This window comes from Micromys minutus, assembly GCF_963924665.1.
Source record: "Micromys minutus genome assembly, chromosome: 2".
NCBI lineage: Eukaryota > Metazoa > Chordata > Mammalia > Rodentia > Muridae > Micromys > Micromys minutus.
In genome coordinates, this window is record NC_137971.1 from 42,741,943 (window position 1) to 42,761,405 (window position 19,463).

The window sequence follows — 19,463 nt, forward strand, 5'->3', positions numbered from 1 at the left end:
CAAACATGACACGTAAAAAATAGGATCCCAATTTTTTATACCCTATATTTCTCTCACATTGAGAATCTGCTTAAAAGATAATAAAAATATTTATACAATGAAGCTCAATATTTCTAATATTGTCTATAATAAGTGGAATCAATTATATGAGGTATTAATGGTTGATCTCCAAATACAAATAGTGCTTAATAATTTTTATTAACAGTTTGGTTGTTAATAAGGTTTCCAGCAAAGATCAAGGAAAAACTGTCTTAGAACTAAAATTACCCACACTATACCCCTTAAATAAATGTACTTTACGAAGTGAAAATTGCATTTCATAATTTGTTAGAAATAGAGAAAGTTGTCTAACAGTGTGCCTATCAAAAGAAAATCTTATGTGAAAAAATTTGCTAATACAACATAGAAATTCTGCTGTAACAAAAGCCAAAAATTATTTTTTGTGGAATGATCAATTAATTGTGACTCTTTATAGTCATTCATTTTCAGTGTCTCAACAGGACCCCCAGACTGTACAATTGTCATCAACTTCTATCATCTCTAGCACTTTATTGACTCTTAGTCACATAAATACTATGTTGTACTTTTAAAAAATATTTAACTTATAGAGATGTGTTTTTACAGAACAGAGGGCTAGAATATAGACATATAGCTACCGAGTTGATTAAAATTAGTGACTTTTAAACTTATATGTGGTTTCCTCTGTACCATTACCAGGACTCTTCAAAACTCAGAGAGTAAGGTCCAGGAAAGACAAAGCTTTTAGGAATTTTATAAGATTCTTCTGGTAAAACAAGATTTCTTAATACTGATTTTGTCAAAACACACTCTCCTGCTTGTTTCTTTGTTAAACCCCCAGTGTGTTCCCTTCCCCTCAGGAAGTCAGACAAAAGTTGACTAGAGGGCCCAGTGATGTAGGCCTACTGTCCTTAGCAGCCTTTCCTTAAAGACACTTCCTTCTACACTCTATAACCCAGCCACACTGGCTAGCTCTCATATTGAGCCTCCTTGGCCCATTTATACAGATTCATTCCTCTTTCTGCTTTTATCCCTTGATTTACTCTTGGCTTTGCCTGACCTTCCTGACCAGGTAGAGCTCAGTACTCAAAGACTGGCCCTACCCACAATTATGATGTATCTTCTCAGCTCAAGTAAATTAATCAAGATAGGCCCCCCTCACAGCTATCATCACAGACTACCCTTAATCTAGACTAGTGGTTCCCAACCTTCCTAGTGCTGTGACCCTTTAATACAGTTCCTCATGTTGTGGTGACCCCCAATCATCACATTATTTTCATTGCTACTTTATAACTGTAATTTTGCTACTGTTATGAATAATAATGTAAATAGTTGAAATCTAGAATATCTGATAAAATTCCTGTGGAAGGGGTCGTGACCCACATGTTGAGAACCAGTGATATAGGCATTTTCACAGGTGTGCCTGAGAGCCTGTCTTCTCAGTGTCAAGCTGATAATCAGTACTAACCATTACATGAATGCTGGCCTTCTTTGTGCTTGGCAAGGCGCCTGACATTTGGTACCATAAATACATATTGAAAAGCACTTGTTGTTAGGTTCTTCCTCAGTTGCTCTCCATCTCTTTATTTGAGTCGGGGTCTCTCACAAAATCAGCAACTTCTGGAATCAGCTGGGTTAATTGGTTGACCAGTAAACTCTAAAGCTCTGCCTGCCCCCACCTTCCATCTCTCAAATCATAGTTATATACTACCATGCTGGCTTTTTACCTGACTGCTAGAGAAATGAATTCAGGTCTTTCTATTTAGACAGCAAGCACTGAATTGTCTCCTTTTGAATTACTTTTTAACTAACACAGAAATAATTCAGTGTTGTGCAATCAATTGTCAGAACTCTTTTAATCTTACAAAATGGAACCCCACTGGCAGCCTTGGTAAGCACCCTTAATTTCTGCTTTGTCATATCTGACTACGCTTGATGTCTCATTGACATGAAGTTATACAATCTTTGTTCTTTTGTGCCTGACTTACTTCAGCTAGCTTCCCTAGGGCGTGTCCACACTCAGCAGTCCTTTCCTGAATAGCATATGTCTAAATTTTACAAATACAAGATGTTTTCGAAATCTACCAAGTTACAATTACCTAAGCTACTCAACACTTGGGAAAATAGAATATGCCAATTCTCTGTGCCCCAGTTTCTGTTCCATGAGTGTCCAAAGACTCGGATCACATAGATAAGTAAAGAAAGGACCTAGAAGGAGCCTCACTCTGATATTCAATGACCTCTCCTGGGTGCTAAATGGATGCTGATACTAACACATATTAAAGTAGTCACTATGCTGGGGACTCTACCCCAGTGGCCTCCTTTAATCTTCAGAACCACTGTGAAATGAATGCTGATCTCTCGGTACTCAGGTAAGAAACCTGGGATTCAGATTGCTTACATAAAGTCTGCACTACACATAGGTACCAGGAGAAAGACCTGAAATAGATTCACTTGGACTTTACTGACAAGCTCTACTGTCAGAGATGATCAGGCTCATAAACCAAAGGACTTGGTGGTACTGGACTAGAAGGGCAAATTTTCAGTCCAGCCATACACTGGATAAACCCCAGACAAACCATCATCTTGGAGAGACACCCTGCTCAGGTCCTGCTCAGAACTTCTTGTGAAGCTCCCTATGAAAAAATCAGAGCATGTAGAGTTAGCTTTACTGTGTTTCTTCCTATGATTCAGCTTTCATATTAATTAGGTTTTCCTAGATCCACATGAAGAACTGCATGAAAACTGAGCAGAGTACCAACTCCCTCTTCTAAATGTTACAATCAACGCTTGGCCCAAAGTCCTAAGGCAGATTAGATCTCTGTTCCCACAGAATTCTGGGGTTCCTCTCCCCAGTTACAATACTCCATTGCTTCCCCCTTACTGGACAAAGCCTCTGGTCCTTTGCCAGTTCACCCCAAACAAACATTAGTCTTGTGTTTTACAGATGAAGAAGTCAAGGTGAACATGAAGATTATGTAACTGCTTCAAGCAAGCTGTCACTGACCTTGAAGCCAGAAAACTCACTCTAGACAGCGTGAAATTCGGCAGCAAGATAGGAAAGCTCCCAGTAGCAAAGGCTCATTTCCTTATACCAGGACCAAGGCAGTCACAAATGTCTCAAAATCAGCATATTTCTTCCTCTGTATTTGAAGCATTAAAAACCAACCAACCAACCAACCAAAAGACCTACTTTAGAACTGCTTTTAAGATTAAATAGCAAAAGTACTTAAAAATACCATCATTTTAAAGTACTCTTTTAAATCTATGGTTTCAAACAGATACACAGAAGAGAGAGAGAGAGAGAGAGAGAGAGAGAGAGAGAGAGAGAGAGAGAGAGAGAGAGAGAGAGAGAGAGAGAGAGATAGGTTGGAGGCAAAGAAGATGTAGGCTAGACTGACTGACATCACTGAGGACCAAATCAAGAAAACAAAGAAGCCATGTAGAAGCCCCCCTCCACTCTGTTCCCATTCAAGCTGCTCTACAACCAGTTGGAATGATATTCTTCTAGAAGAGGAACTGAGAACATAAAGACTTCACAGGTTGTCCAAGTGTACACAGTTTGAAAGTGTTGGCCGGCGTCTGAATCAGGTCTACATTGGCACATGCTCTTTCCGAGACAATTTGTTATGTCCCTAAATAAAAGGCCTCCTTTACTACACAGACTAAAATTACAAAAGGAGAGCCTTGTTCATTCAGCCTACAGAACTGTGCTAGTCCAGGCATGGCTCCCGCAGCAGGGAGCAGCCGGCAAGAGGGAGTGCAGGCAGGTCATGACATCACTCCTTCTACAGTGGCAGCTGTGGCAGGACTGCAGGGACTGGTAAGGTCAAATCAAGAGTCTGAGCTGATCCACTTACCTGTTCCAACCAGAAACTCCACATTTGGACTTTACACATACAATTATTCATTTATTCAGGAGGAAAATGAACATCCAAAGGCATACCTCTGGGGATGAAAACTACTAGTGCTCTTTACTGATGGTTTTTAATTGAAGAGTGGCTGGCTTAGCTCTTCTCTGCCTCCATCTTTAGCCAACTGCCTTCTTAATCACGGCTTTGGGCCTATGCTGCTGGGCTAAGTGTGTCTGTCTGAGCCTGCTGGGACTACTCCTACAAATGGAGGAGAGAAGGAACTCTCCGTTCACATCAGATTTTTATTCCAAACAGGGGCCAGGCATTTTGGCTGGAGAGGGAATTTTGGTGTTCAGTTATTAGAGATTGCTCCTGATGTGATGAGAGTCCTATTCCAGGAGGCTTTGCAATCAGACTCGGCATGCAGCAACACAGAGGGGCGAAGAGTCGTCTAGCAATTTCATTCAGTCTTCAATATCCATAAGGGAAATGTCACCTCCCTGTTTACTTTCCATTTCTCCATTTGCACGTTTGAAAATGAAATCCAATGAGAGTTAAGTCACTAAATGACCTCCCAGCCAACAAAGGGATGGCACTGTATACAATGGGTGTCATATATGGCAGACTATATCTAATGTCCATGTACTGATGGGCTCTAAGCTTATAATGAAACTGAACAGTTCCCGTCATGCTGTATTGTCACTTACTATTTAACACTGAGAGCTGCTCAGGTACACAAATACCACTGTGTTACAGTCGCCTTCAGTATTCAGGACAGTGATATATTGCATAGATTTGCAATCTATACATACAACCTACACTTGTAGGGCCTGTGTCATCTTGGTTTGTGTAAATAGACTCTGTTTGCACAATGGTGAAGTGTAGTTTTCAGAACATATGGCCGCCATTAGGTTAGACATGTCTGCACTTTCCAACTCTTATTGGCGTCAAGAGCCTGCTGTGTGTGCTGCTTGGCTAGCCTCTCACTGCAACTGCCTTCCCTAATAAAGTCAACGGACAATGCTGGCAGGACACTCAGGCCAGTAACAGAGTCACCAAAGGACCCCCTGTCTGCTTGCTGTCATTACAATAGCTAACATCTCAGCAGGGGAGCATCAAGATACCCCACCCTACGCCATCTTTTGCTGTGAAGCTCTACTTAGGCAATTTTGCTCCCTTTTTCTTTAAGCAACTGCTCTTTCTTTGACTGGGACCCTCAGCACCGGGTAAATGACCATGTGTCTCTTGTTACTCTGCCATGCACAGCAAGTGTAGATGACACATAGTCTATTCTTTTCTCAGAGTCCCGGCGGACTGTGGGTGAGGGCTGTGGGCCTCTAGCCTTGCAGGGCTGGGAGCTCTCCTACAGTAGTGTTCTCGGCTGGACTGTCCATTAGTGTCTCCTAAGCCTCAGTCATGTGTGTATGAATATTCTGATTTGGGCTTCTCCAGATGACCCCTGTGTGATTACCTAATATTTTATTTTATTTGTTGTTCAAATAAGTTTGAAACTCTATATTGTGTGTGATGATCAAAGTTCAAAAAGCATGTGACTTTACAACATTCCAACAGAAATTCTTCCCTGTTACATAGGTGCTACACTTTGTGAACTACTCACAGAGGGTTGTCCTATGTAGATGAAATTATCTCTTCTACTACTCATCCAAGAGTCTCTCCTAATCCCTGGACCTTCTCTCCAGCATCCTCCGAAACCCCACCCAGGAATCTTATGCAGAAACAGAACAGCAAGGCTACAAACATGGAACTGAAAACAAATTAACAAATTAACAAACAAGGGCTGGAGAGATGGCTCAGCAGTTAAGAGCACTGAGTGTTCTTCCAGCAGTCCTGTGTTCAATTCCCAGCAACCACATGGGATCCGATGCCCTATTTTGGTGTGTCTGAAGATAGCTAGAATGTACTCATATACATAAAGAAAATAAATACTTTTTAGAAAATTTTAAATCTAACAAAACAAAACAAAAAACATCTCTACACTAAGATCCTATACTTCTGGGACTGAGAAAACAACAAAAGGTAAAGTATTAATTTAATTTCAAATAATACAATAAAGCTCATTGTGAGGGTGAGGGAGTGGTAAAAGTTGATTTTAAAAGCCAGAAAAAAAAAAAATAGAGGGCAAAGCAAATCCTTTGAATGAGAGACAAAAGATACCTGAACAGAGAACCAATTTTTCTAGAATTTACCCAGAATACAGAAAGACTAGTTCCCTGAGAGCTAAGGCAGAGAACGAATCTCACTGCTGAGACAGGCAGTGGCCTAGTGCATTTCCTGAGCCTGAAACCCCAGCTCCCAGAAGCCAGCGCTCTCAGCCTCGGGTTACAGCAGACATGATGGAGACAAAACTTAACTCACAAGAATGAAGACAGATGCGGATCTCACCTAACTTACACGAGCAATAGGCTGAAAGGGTACGACATGTGTAATGTGATCGCTACGTAGGCTTTCTACAAGCAGGGATCCTATCTCTCTTGGACACACTAGTGTTCATGAATGAATAGCTATGCCTTATAGATCTCCATGATGATTCCCTTCAGGAAAGCAGTAAGGACGGGGTTGCCTGGACTGGGAGGACCTGTCGGACATGCGAAACTAGCTCTCTTTGATACCGCTTGGCTTTCTGATGAAGACATGAAGACTAAGGTTCTATGTCAAGCCTTTTGTGGAGTCCAGATAAATAAACTCAGAAACTGCCTTTTGTAACCTTTGAGTAGAAGCAGTTCTCACCTGCAGAGGCCTGCCCAGAGGACAGTGCTGTAACTTTGCTTGGTCCTGTCCGGCTTAGGCTGACCTTGGCCAGCGGAAGTCTCTGTAGCTGCATGGGCAGCTGCCTGGACCTTGTCACTCCGCAGATCGGAGTTTATGAGAAAAGCTGGCAAACTCTGGGTAAAGCCAAAGAGCTCCCCAAGTGCAAAGCAGAACCCCAGGGTGGAGGACCCTGTAGAAAGCAGATTCTCTCCCACTTACCCCAGCTAAGTTTCTCTGGCCTCAGTAGGAGGCTGGGACTATGTGGTTGTGACCAGTTCTGTGGAGGTTTCTGTGAACTGGACGGACATTTCTGACAGAATCCACCTGGGGCAGAAATGTTCTAGCTGCTATATCGTGTTCAGTTGAATCGATGAGTTTTTCTACTAAGTTCCAATTTTACTTCTTCATGAATCCTCAGATTTCTCCCCACAAGCTCTACTCTTCCATTTCCAAGGAGAAAATATTTCTAAAGAAGCAATAAGATTCACTCATTCCAGTCTCCCAAGCCCATCTCACTGTCAAAACTGCAGCACCTTCCCTAGCTTCTGTTCTCGTATGTCCAGGACTTCCTGTATTTAGCCATAAAAGAGGAAGAAGATTGTCTTGTACAACAACCGAATTGGAAGCAAGAGAGACAGACTCACGCTACTCTTTGAGAAAAAGACGCTAATGGGGGGTGGGGAGGGTTTAAACAGAAAGGAAAAGAAAGAAATTAAAAGACGAAACCTAAGAGCCAGTTTAAGATATAAGAAGGGGGGTTCAGAATATATGTTGCATCACACTTGCTGATCTCTAGGATTTATTAAAATGCCCTGTTATCTTTATGAACTAGACAATAAAAGCCATGATTCTAAGCACATTAGCCTCTCTCAGAGGTAGATGTCACATCCATGGATGTGATATATGAATGAGAGATACTTTTTTTTTTTTTAGTGGCATGTATTTATTTATTTTTTAAGTTTTTTTATTAGATACACTGTATTTACATTTGAGATGTTATCCCTTTCCTCCCCCACCCCGCTCCCATCGCCCTTCCTCCTCCACTTGTCTTCACGAAGGTGCACTTGCTACTAATCACCCTCTCCACCCTACTTCCTTGGCATTTCCCTATATTGGGAAAACATGTCCTCCCTGGACCAAAGGCCTCTTCTCACATTGATGCCGGACACTGCTATCTTCAGCTACATATGCAAGTGAAGCCATAGGTCTCTCAATGTGTGCTCAATGGTTGGTGTTTTAGTTCATGGGAATTTTGGAGAGTTTGATTGGTTGATAATGTTGTTCTTCCCATGAGGTTCCAAACCCTTTCTTAGCACCTGCATGGTTAGCTGCAAGCATGATCAGCTGTATCTGTATGACTCTGGTAGAGCTCCTGAGGAGGCATCTCTAGATGTTTCCTGCCAATAAGTACTTCTTGGCATTAGAAATACTGCTTGGGTTTGGTGGCTGCATATGAGGTGGATCCCTGAGTGAGACCTGAATTATCTTTGCTTCAATCCCTGTTCTATTTAACCTTGTATTTCCTCCTGTGAGTGTTTTGTTCTCCCTTCTAAGGACTGAAGCATCCCCATTTTTCGCCTTCCTTCTTTTTGGACATAGTACTACTTGAAAACCCAGTTATTCCACTCCTGAGCATATACCCCAAAAATGTTCCAACATATAGCAAGGACACATGCTCCACTATGTTTATAGCAGCCTCATTTATAACAGCCAAAAGCTGGAAAGAACCCAGATATCCTTCAACAAAGGAATAGATACAGAAAGTGTGGTACATTTACACAACAATTACTACTCAGCTATTAGAAACAATGACTTTATGAAATTCCTAGGCAAATGGATGGAACTTGAGAATAACATCCTGAGTGAGGTAACCCAGTCACAAAAGAACAGACATAATATGCACTCACGGATAAATGGATACTAGCCCCAAAAGCTCTCAATACCCAAGAAACAATTACAGATCTTATGAAGTTCAAAGAGAGATACTTTTTATGAGTTCATCTAGGCCAATGAGGTCCCTACAAGAGCAAATGTGCCTTCTCAAAAGCCAGATGACTTTAGCTCAATCCCGAGGACCTCCTGACAGAAGAATCGAACTGACCCCTCCAAACTGTCTTCTGACTCCCACTGCACACAGCTCCACATCCACACCTCCACAAATAAACAAACGTGCAGTAAAAATTAAGGAACCCCTAAATTACACATGTAGACTATTTCCCTATTATTACATGGTTACCATGTAACAGCTAAGTAACGTTCCCATCTTAATAGAAACCATTGGTAATACAGGTATGAGCTAAAGTACAGGAGAGCACATGGACAGGTTCTATACAAACACAGCACCATTTAATAGCAGGAGACACAAGTATAGTATATTTTGACCACTAGGAGAGTCTAGGAATCAGTTCCTCAAGAGATAGCAAGAGCAACCATGTGACCCATTGTGCCATCAGGGATATCATTTTTATTTAAATGTACTTTCAAATTTAAGGCATCTATGAGAAGTTCATTTTTTAAGATAAAAAAAAACATGTGTATGAATGTTTGGCTGCATGTATGTCTGTGCATCACATGTGTGTTTATGAAGGTCAGAAGAAAGCATCAGATTCCTAGAGCAGGAGCTATGGATGGCTGGGAGCAGAACTTTGCTCCTTAGCAAACGCTCTTAACGGCTGAGCCATCTATCCAGCTCTCTCGCACTTAGAGCAATCAAAACTAAAGGGACACACTGGCTATCCTTTTAATCACAAGGACTTTTTGACGTCTCAGTTTTTAAACACAAGGTACAAAAAACAGTGCACTGTCTACATTTGCTCTCAATACACTTAAAACTTTAAATACAGAGAGACATCAAGGCAAGTTTTCATTCTAAAGTAATTTGAGCTATTTACTTATATAATCAAATCTTCATAATGTTATAAAGGCGGGATGCACTTAAGATTCAATATAAGCATTTAGCTCAGTATTAATTATTTTACATCAGGAAACATTTGGCACTGGTTTATGTTCATTTCTCAGATGCAGTTACATGATCCAGAGATCTCTGTGATGGGCAAACATCAATCTTTCTGCAAAGAGCTACACATTTCAGCTGCTCTCTGCCACACTCCTCTAATCCAAGCATTCAGGAGGCCATCATTGGAGGGTTGTAAACTTGAGGCCGGTCTGGGCTACATAGGAAGACCCAGGAAGACTCCACATCAATCTGTCACCCCTCCTAGAAGAGGATAAAATCAAAAGCTGTGCAATTTAGCTTATTCTGTGTCAACCTATCTTTTATAAAACCCCAGGAAAGTTATTTAATACTTGTTTGCAACAAAGCTCCATTTTGAAGCATTCTCTAGACCTCCATTAATTTACCCTGGAAACTAACAAATCACATCAAAGGCAAAGAGAATCCTATCCTGATATGTTTTATGGCTAACAGATAAAATAGCAGAAATTCCATCAGCATCACTCATCCCTCTTATGAGAAAGATCATAAATTCACCTGCAGAAGTGACTGATTTACCTGAATGACTTACAAAAATGGCAAACATACGTGTTTTCATGGGTGGTTTTAGAGTCTCCCAGAGATCACTGCTCCTTCTAAAAATAAGCACCCCCTCCTATTTTTACAGTAACATTCACTGAGAAATCCTAGCATCAGGGCACTGGTAGGGAGTGGCTCACAGCCTTCGGAAGCTGCTGGGGCCGCTCTGAGAGAGCCTGTAGTCAGAATTGCCCTTGCACATCATGACAACAGTTCCAAGGCTGTATATTTGCTCATGTTGTGAATGGAGAGGAATCAGAGCAAGGAAGGGGCATCAAGGAAAATGGAAAAGCCCTAAAAACAAGGGAGATAACAGTTTTGAGCCCACATGAGTGTAGGCAAGGAGATAAAGAAACCATTTTGAAACACCACAAGATTCTGTTGAAGAAGAGATGGTCAAGGCAGTCACGGTCTTCACCCCAGGATAAGTTCAAATGAAATGAAATAAGTACTAGTTAATGAAACACTCCTATCTGCTGTTAGTATAACTAAACATGGGGGAGGACAGCAAAGATGAACCCATGAGATTCTCAATATGGCGGGTCAAGAGACACATAGAGTTCTATCAGCCACCTTGGAAAGGAAAAAAAAAAAAAAACTCTCCTTGAAATTCTGGAAAATATGGAACAATTTTATTCAGACTGATTTCTACAGAAGTAGGCATAGAATTTTCACTAGGCTATTATAATCATACACATACATTTACTTTGGTATCCAGCATAAGAATCGAGCAGCTGAGGAAAGGCAAAGTAGTATTATTGGCAAGACCACACACCAGCGTGAAGTGTGTGTGTGTATGTGTGTGTGTGTGTGTGTGTGTGTGTGTGTACATTGTAATATATTTATTTTATTTTCAAAAACAATCTAAAGATTTACATTATCATTGGTGGTTAATCTTGGTTTACTATCCTGACTTGATTGAATAGAGTCTGGAAAATCGATACCAAAATATAGGATTGCTATAAATATACTGGATGGTGTGGAAAGGTAGTTTGTGGGAGAAAGATGGAAGTTTGGGAGAATGGGATAGGAAAAACCTAAATGCTAAAGGTTATGCAAACATGGATAATTCGGTGTTATCTCAGAAAAGGGTATGTGGGTGGAAATGCAGTTAGCAAATGCCACCCTGAAAAGATTTCAGATAAAAATGAAGAAGAGCCTGTTAGCAACTAGGCCAGTGCTGGCTCTTGCATCAGTGGTCTAGCTACTTTCCTTTTTCTTTCCCTGAGTATAGGAAATTATAGGCATCATAGACTCGGGCTGCTGGGTAGGTATGATGACATGTCATTCTCTTTCATTTCTGATGTCATAGTACAATTACATAACTTCCCTCTTCCCACCCTTCCTTCACTAGATGCTACTAGCCAAATTAGCAAAACAAATTTGAGCAAATCTGAGCAGAGAATAAAACTTTGAAAAATGCACAGTTCGAGCTAAGGAAACACCATGAAAAATGGGGCAGAAAGAACCCAAGAGCCAGGGAATGGGAAAATGTGTGGCAAAGATACCTTGCAGACAGGACCTGGCCACCATACGCAGGAACTCACTGCAGCTGCAGGTGTCTGCATAAGACCTTCACAAGACTGGGGCCTGTGAACATTTCCTGGTGAGTGGTAGAGGTTCCATGAAGCCCTCCCTGCACCCTGAGGGATCATTAGTAGTTAATGGCTGTAGGAAGCACCATCTTCTTCAGTGGTATAGCCACTGCTAGGCTGCCAATGCCCTGGTAAATTAACTTCTCAACCATGCTTGTGTACACATCCCTGGATTCACTTGGTCAAAGACAAGAGGGAGGAATGGGGTGAATGTAACTAAAATTCATTATATGCATGTATGAAACTGTCAAGGAATTTTTAAAAGTTAATTCCCAGGCTGGTCAGAAAAAATCAGAGTATATAGAGGTGCATCCAAAACAGCGTGGTTTCTAAAGAGCTGCCCACCATTGAAAAGACACCACATGTCTTATATTGGTACAATAGGAAATGTAAAAGATGAGTAAGTAGCTCTCTGAGGTCAGGGGGAGCTGTCACAGGCTCAAGGATATCAAGGTGAAAAATTGTTTCCAAGGCCCCCATTTGAGGTCGACCCAGAGATACAGAGACCGTGAGGCCCCATGCCTCAGATAAGTACTAGGGAAAGCAGGAATGTTTAAACACCTCTCTTCAAAGGTTCCCCAAATACCTGGTTCCTGCCGGAAAGCCTAGGAATGGAAGTCGTTAATCAATGGCCTGGTGATCCCTGCTATCTGAAGGGCCAGCCCACACCCGACTCCCTCGGACTATAATGTTTGCTCAGACTCTCCCTCTCTAGGTCTTTATCTTCAGCACCGCTTCTCAGTTAATAAAACCCATCCAGGGAACTGTCACATGTACTTTTTATGATAGCCTAGGTAACTTGTATGCTATCTGTAGGGCCAGGCCAATCCTGACGACCACAGATTATTATGTTTGTCTCGGTTGTTCTCCCTAGACCTTTATCTTGTACATTGTTTTTTTGAGTCAACAGAACCCATCTTTATGGAAGAGGACATATGTACTTTTTAAAGAGTTTCAATGTAATGATATCTTATGCTTTGTTGTGCACACAAAATTGAGTTACTATCAGAAAACTTCATTCCAAAATTATGCTGTTTAATGTGTCTAAAATAAGCTCCCCAGGGTCAGACTCTAGACATTTGAATCAACACCTGCTAACTAAGCTGCACTGAACCAGATTCCCTTCTTGCTTCACGTGGCTGTTTAACCTGGTGTTTGCACACCCACACCGAGGTACCCTGCATGGCCCAAAATACCCTGGGATCCATCAGGACATTTCGATGCTACTAAAGTGCAAGTAGGTCCAGGCACAGCTTATGCAGGTGGCAATCTTTGCCATTGAGTTTTGGCCTCCATCAATATTTCGAAGGAATGATGGGAAGGTCTGATCATGTGTGGCAGGTCTTAGAGTCCTTGCAAGCAGGCCCCGACAGGGCAATGTGTGGAGTTGTGACAATGAGGATGGATATGAAATAGAGACTCTAGAAATAGCAAATATGCTGTGCTTGTCCAAGGAAGCTATAGACAGCAAGCAGAGCCAGCATCAGAGCGTGGGTTAGGTTACATTCAACAAGGTCGTAGGAGAAGCATTGTCTAGGCCACATTAGATACAGTGTACAGATGTGGAATCAAGGAATATAAAGTCTCAGTATTACAAAAGCTAGCCAGCAGTGAGGACATTTCCAGGTGGCCTCCAGCTTTGTTTCTCCACATTTTGCAACGAAGGCATATCTTCAGCAGTAGAGTCTTAGCTCTGGGTAGTAACCAGGGGGAATGGCAGGGACCTGTACGATTTGCCTGATGGATCTTGTGAGGAGATTTTATCACAGCAATAGGAAAAGAAACCAAGACAGCTGCCCTCTGTGTAAGTTAGCTATCCTACAAGTGGGGGATGGGGAGCTTTCCACTAAAATTCAAACTGATGTAGCACAGGCATAAAAGACATTTTATTGTTACAAGGCAAAGTTCACTGTTCCCCTCGGCTCCTCATCACTTGGTGGGATTCCCTCAACAACAAGGAGTATAAGGAAGCAAAGGAGAATGGTCTGGAGAGTCTTGCTTCCACTTCACCCCTAAGATACAGACATGACTCATGGCCCTCCTGTTGGAGAGTCAGAGAAACATGGTATAGCGCGACAGCAATAACCAGGCAATCAATTTAAGGTTGAGGAAGTCTCATTGAGGCTAAGAGTATATGTGAGCTGTGACTGATTCTGTGCTTTAGTAGTTTACTATAGCCTTAGACAACGTTTTTACACTGAAGCCTGGTTTTAACAGCAATTAAGAGTATATAATAATACCATTAAGTCAGCGTCTACTATAGCCTTAGACAACTTTCTTACACTGTTTGGAGCCTGGTTTTAACAGCAATTAAGAGTGTATAATAATACCATTAAGTCAGCGTTTTTGTAAGAGTGAAAATCACATTTCAATGTAGAAATACGTATTCATACTACGTACAGTGACTGGTAGGAGGGTGATAGCAGAAATGGGTATAAAGAAGCCGATGCATTAGTTTGAGAGAGACACTATATTTAGGAGACAACGTTATAAGCAGGGGTTACTATCTATGAGGTTAGTAATTTGGTGACATTTTTATTAATAATAAAGAAATTTGCAAAACGGCCATAAATTGCTATAAAAAAGGACTATAGCCAGTGGCTTAAAATGATGGCAATGTGTTTTCTTGTACGGGGAGATCATGCTATGTTGCTCCCCTAGCTCACAGAGGGAGAGGGAGACCACTCCCTGTTTCTTCCTTAGCTCTAGTGTGTCTAGTGATGCTGAGTGACTCCGGGCTTGTGGCCATTATTCAGTCACCTCTCCTGTGTGCATGAATCTATGTCTCACATCAATAAAATGTAGGGACACAGCCATCTTTGGTTTAAGGCCCAATCCAATTTGCTCTGATTGCCCCATCATCTATCACATTCACAAAGACTCCATTTCCAAAGGAAGTCACAATTACAGGTTCTAAACTTATCATGAATTTAGGGAGTACAGTACTAAACAACTAGAGTGCCTGTTTCTCACTGATAAACTTGTTGGCTAGCATAACTATTAGTCATGGATATTCCTTCACATTGTATAAGCATGCTAAACTAAAAAAAAAAGTTAAGTTTTTGAGAATTTCATATAATATATTTTTATCATTCTTCCAACTAACTCCTCTAAGATACACCCTAGCTCCCCAATACCCTAACTTGAGTTGTATTTTAATTTGATTTAATTTTATTTTTTAAACAACCAATTGACTCACATTTGAGCTGGCCATAAACTTTCAGGTGTGGGTCTATCCACTGGAGGGAGCATAGAGACCTCCCTGGAGCCACACAATTTAAGGAAACTGACTCTCCTCCTCCCAGAAGCCAGCAATTACCAATAGTTCCTCACTTTGGACTAAAGGTTCGCCAACGTCTTCCCTTTCCACTGCAGCCAAACTTTTTATGCTCCATCATGAAAGAGAGAGGGAGGTGGGCATGTCCTCCTGGCAAGCACCACTTGTATTTTTGCTAGCATGTTAAACAATTGTCTTCTTAACATTTCCTTTTACACTTTTTGCTTTTTCGATAGAGTGTCATCATGTGGCCCTGCATAGGAACGCACTATGTACACCACGGTAGTCTAAAACTCATGAAGATCCATCTGTTTCTGCCTCTCCAAATTGATATTAAAGGTATGAACCACCATGCCAAGCTATATTTCTTTTCTAGGTGAAGATTTTTCTTAGCTAAGTCATTTGAATGATAAGGTGAACCAGTATCAATGTTATGATGCCAACTTAATTTCTTACCAGGGATCCACATTTGGACTCAGGGATCCAATTTCTATTTAATTTGATGGGATCATCATTCAACTCTCTTAATTTGAAAGCCCTTTATTAAGATATACATTCTCCTGCTCAGCCCAAGTCCTCTCCGCCTGTCCTTAGTCTCTGCTGTCTTGTGAGCTTATTCACACATATGTGGTATACCTGGAGCCCAGACCGCATTTAAGATTTCCACCTACAGCCTCCATGCTTCCTGACACCCTAGAGCCCAAAATCAGCTGACCTTCACACCTACTCCATTTTACCCACAACTTCCTCGACAACCATGGACCAACCACTCTCCCTTAATTATTTATTAGTGGTCTCTAAAATATTCTCATCTCGGCTTCAGTTTTCCCCACAATTAGATTAAAAGTAGCTTTGTGCTTTGTCTCCTTCCCAAACATCTAGCCTAACAACTTGCAGAGGTCAGACAATCAAATGCTTGCTGGCTGAAAAGTTAAAGAAACTGCAGATGCTACTGATGCCAGGGCTTGTCACAGCACCTTTCACAGTTAGACAAGAGAGCGCAAATTCAGCATCAGGTTGTGGTCCTCTTTCATCTTCTCCCCACTCAAGGGAACAAAAAGGACACAGAGCCAAGGGGTTATATGTATGTGTCTATAACATCTCCTCAGCTTCCAGCCTTGCTCTCAGAGGTTATCAATGCCCTGGAATTTCACTATCTAAAACCCTGAGCCCATGTATGGGGTTTATACAGACCCTTCCTTAACCTGAGAAAAAAATATATGCCACTGGGGTGCCTTTCCATAGTCCTGAGTGGAAGACAAGAGATGGATGTCTGGGAAGGGGGTTGGGCTGAGCTTGGACATGCTAGACAAAGCACATAGAGATTTCACTGCTCTGTGGGTGGAAAGGCCAGTGAGGACACCAGTCAAAGCTTGTATCCACTCTGCTTTAGCTCCTGCAAGTGCCCAATATGCACTCTAGCTGAGATAAGTAGCAATGGACAAATTCACTGCTTTTGGGGTGTTGTCCAAGACATGTTTCACCTGGGTATATTCTGGTGTAGATAACAAAGGCTTAACTAATTAAAGAATGGCATGCCAAAAGCAGATTAAAACCTTCATCTTTCATCCTAGTTTTGTAAGAATGGAGAGACTGTTCAAGCATGTAGACATGGTACCTATTGTTAGTTAAGTGTACAAAATTATTCTAAGTTAGCCAGTATTTCTAAAACACCCAGGAAAATCAGGACTAATGTTATGTGGTTACATATAAGACAACATTCACCATGAAACAACCATTATCACATTGTACCTGCAGCTCTCAAATACATGTGGGGGTGATCTGGCTGCAACATCCATCACCCCATTGATCACCAGGGTAGAATCTTCTGATCTGACTTGCCGGGAAGGCATTCTACTTCTTCCTCATTGCTCTATGTGCATCCCTCCTGTGTGCCTTCCCAAAGCTGCATGCTCAGTGGAAGAGGATGACCTTCCCAAATAAAAGAGGACCAGGCTTATGTCAAGGGGTCTACAAGTAGCTTCATTCCTCTGCTAGAAACTCCAAACAAGCTCCCAAGGTCCAAAACCAAAGTGTGACATCAGCCTGGCCATGCTAGTAAAAGTCCATTTCCGTTGTCTTGAAAGTAGCTATTTTATCAGCCTGTCTTATGTCCTAGAATGGAATCACCATCTCCACACTGAGGTCCAGACAGAACCACATCAAGGTCAAGTTGTCGTCAGGAGGAACAAAGTGAGTTGCAGGTTTCAATGCACAGAATGAAATGCTTTGCCCAGGGTTAGCTTTACACACTGGAATTGGTATTTGGATTTCTGCTAGTTTCTTTTATTTTGTTTTTTAATACTAGGTCTCAAAGATAAGACTTGAGTTTTTTCTCTGATGGATAATACTACTGTTAGTTCAGTTTCTATTTTCAATCATATATGAAATAAAAATTGGGTTCTGCCTGCCCAAATGGGGAGTATTTCCAAGCAGTCGGCTAGTCTCATCCATCTTTGCATTTTCCAGACATGAACTGCTGTTCTCTTTCTGTCTTTGACTTAAAGGAACAAAATATAGTTTGTTTGTAAAACTAGTTGAGAAATTTTCAGTATGGCTCATTCAGAATCAATGTGTCTACGAATTAGTAAACATCTAAAATCAATAATCATTGTTCTGTAACAATATTAACACACACTTGTCAGCTGCCAGCTCTTCTTTAGCCCCGCCCCCCATTCTCTTTCAAAATCTTGATTATTTTGAGATTTTAAGGACTTGATATTTACTTGTGTGGTTTTTTTTTGTTTTTTTGTTTATTTGTTTGTTTTGATTTTTGTAGCTAAAGCTCTTCCTGGCAGATAGGCAAGGCCTTACTTAACTTTCCTCATTGGGATTGTGACAGCCAGTGAACCAGACTCACCCTGTCGACACCAACTTGGTTTCTTTTCCCGAAAAGTATATCTGGGGAAGACACTAAACTCAGCAGCAGACCAGAGTGAGTGGGATCTTGCCACGTGCACAATTTCTCACTCATTCACTCTAAGTGACCCCAATGGGCTCTGAAGCTGCCATCAGTGGAGACAATGGCTTTTTCTTGGGACCTTCCCTTTCTCCTAAAGCCTGGTCAATTATCTAGTGAGACATAATTCAATTTGAAATGAGTTCTTGGAGAAAAGTGTATGAAAATCCTGAAGCAGAATCAGGAAGCCAGAAATTCTCAAAGTGTTATTCAGATAAACTTTAAAAATATTTTTCATGAAGAAGGTAAAAAGAAATGACCACAAAGGATCTACATGTGCCAAGTACTGTATTAACACATTCAGTAAGCGCCACTTTGGTGCACTGGGATTAAATCTTAGTCACACATAGGGGAAAAAGAAAACCAGGCCTATGTGGCATATGATGCACAACATATGCTGTCACCTAATCCAATCACTATAGCTGATCCCAAAAAGTACTTACTGGCAGAAACCAGATAGAGATGCCACCTCAGGAACTATTCCAGAGTCATATAGATACAGCTGAGCATGCTTGCAGCTAACCATCTGTCTGAACTCTGGGATTCCAATGAGGTTACTAAAGAAAGGACCTCAGGAGCTGAAAGGGGTTGCAACCTCATAGGAAGATAACAACCAACCAAACCCTCCAAAACTCCCATGGAGTAAAACGCCAACCTTTGTGCACACTTTGAGAGACCTATTGATCCAGTTGCGTACGTAGCTGAAGATAGCAGTGTCTGGCATCAATGTGAAAAGAGGCTTTTGTTCCAGAGAGGGCACATTTTCCCAGTGTAGGGGAATGGGAAGGCAATGGGGTGGAGAGGGGGATCAGAAGGGAGTGCACCTTTGTGAAGGCAACTGGAGGGGGTGGGGAATGGGAGGGGGGTAAAGGGATAACATCTCAAATATAAATACAGAGTATCTAATAAAAAATGAACCTCAAGTCAAAGACTGATATACAGAAAACTTAAATGACCAACAACCTTCAAGAACTTAAGGTGAATGTTTGTTTAGCATTGTATCAGGGCAATTCATGTTATTTTAACCTAAACGTGTAAAATGCTGCATGAAACCACAAAGGCTATATTAGTGAGAAACTTTAACATAGGGAAATGTTTGCATCATTCACTTAAAAAGCCATTCAATACAAATCAAATTTTAGAAAATGCTGTTTGCTGCATGTCAGACTCTGACATGATTTCTTGCCAATAATGCTTATAAAATGAAGAAGCAGGTGCATTATGCCTTCTCCCTGAATCATTACAAAATCTAAGTATCCTTCTCTAGACTGCTTACATAAACAGAATTTATTTTTTTGATCTGGTTACTATTTTAACATCATCGAGTTACATATTTCTGTGTGTTTTCTTTCTTTGTTTCTTTCCTTCTTTCTTTTGTTACTATTTTATATTATTTTTATATATGAATGTTTGTTTGCATGTACCAAGTGCATCCAGTGTCCATGGAAGTCAGAGAGGA

The 19,463-nt window shown here is 41.2% G+C and overlaps 1 protein-coding gene across 1 annotated transcript in view; it reads right to left on the bottom strand.

Annotated features, from left to right (window-relative positions):
* GNA14 (G protein subunit alpha 14) overlaps nucleotides 1-19,463 on the bottom strand; it is a gene marked incomplete at its 3' end in the record, with an annotated part of 182,648 nt that overhangs the window by 75,160 nt on the left and 88,025 nt on the right. The gene's annotated exons all lie outside the window — the stretch shown is intronic.